Source organism: Polyodon spathula, chromosome 6 (assembly GCF_017654505.1).
Source record: "Polyodon spathula isolate WHYD16114869_AA chromosome 6, ASM1765450v1, whole genome shotgun sequence".
NCBI classification, from domain to species: domain Eukaryota; kingdom Metazoa; phylum Chordata; class Actinopteri; order Acipenseriformes; family Polyodontidae; genus Polyodon; species Polyodon spathula.
The window spans coordinates 19,593,312-19,594,854 of record NC_054539.1 but is presented as its reverse complement, the minus strand read 5'-3'; positions in this window follow the sequence as shown (position 1 = coordinate 19,594,854).

Below are 1,543 nucleotides of genomic sequence, written 5' to 3'. Positions count from 1 at the left end.
CAGTTTGTCTCTATTGGGGAAGTAAAATCTGCATTATCGGAAGTTGTCTGTGGTGTTCCACAGGGCTCCATTCTAGGTCCCTTTTTGTTTTCATTACATATGCTAATGTTAGGTGACATTATCCTCAGACACGGAGTGAACCTCCATTGCTATGCTGATGATATCCAACTATATTTGTCCCGAAAGCCAGGAATTTCTTCTGCCTGGGTGTTACTTACCTTGCAGACATCAAGCATTGGATGTCACAGATGTCATGTTGAAGTCAGATAAAACAGAGGTTATGCTAGTGGACTCAGAACCAACTAAAATGAAATGTGGGATTACATGATCTCCACCCGTTCAGTCTCTCATCAAAACTTAAACTAGGAATTAAGAGTTTGGGGGTCGTCTTTGATCCTGATCTGTCATTTGAGACTCATATTAAGGAAGTTACTAAAATGTCTTTTTACCATTTGAGAAATATAGCCAAACTTAGACCAGTTATTTCTGTATTTGATGCAGAGGGAATAATGCATGCCTTTATTTAATCTAGAATTGATTATTGTAATGCATTTTACATTTTTTTGGTGTCCCAAAACGTGTCGTATCCAGCTTTTTCAGAATATAGCCGCGAGAATTCTGACTAAAACCAGGAAAAGTGAACATATTACCCCTGTTTTGGTTTATTTACACAGGCTCTCTCTGCAGTATAGAACTGATTTAAAGATGTAGCTGTTTACAAGGCCCTGAATGGATTAGCACCTAGTTATGCGCAAGAGTTACTGACCCTGTATCTTCCAAACCACAGTCTGAGATCACAGTATGTGGGGCTTCTGGTTATTCCTAAGGTCAACAAAAGCAACACGGGAGCGTATAGGACTGTTTCTTGTAGCGCTCCGAAATCATGGAATGTTCTGCCTTCATTTGTCAGGGAACCTGAGACCTACAGCTTTCAAGTAAAGACTAAAAATGCAATTTCTAAAATGGCTTTCTTATCTTAATGTGTCTTAATGAAACTTTAAAATTGCTGCTTTCTATTATGTGTATACTGTTATTTAAATGGTTTGACTGTAGCAGTTGTATGTGTGTCATGCTATACAAATGTGTTGTGGTTTGTTCTTTTTTTCTGCTATGTACTGTATTGTGCTTTGCAATACTTTTGTATAAAAAGCGCTATATATATATATATATATATATATATATATATATATATATATATATATATATATATATATATATATATATATATGTTCAAAGGTTTAAATAATATAAATTGAACTTTTTTATATGCTATAATGTTCAGTAAAGTCCATCATAATAATATTCAGCGTTCTAAGATCGAATATCATGCAGATACTTTTTTCAATTAGTAAATTCTAAGTTGTGTGTTTTGAACAGAACTGCAGTTGTATTATTCTAATGCGTACTTTATAGTAAAATTGTAAGTAATTCTGTGTGTTTGTATTTTTAAGTAAATTAATATGCATGGTTGCCATGGTTGGGCGTCACTATGACAGATTTGCGTGTGCAGTCCGTGATGAGCCCTCCTTGGGGGAACCTGATG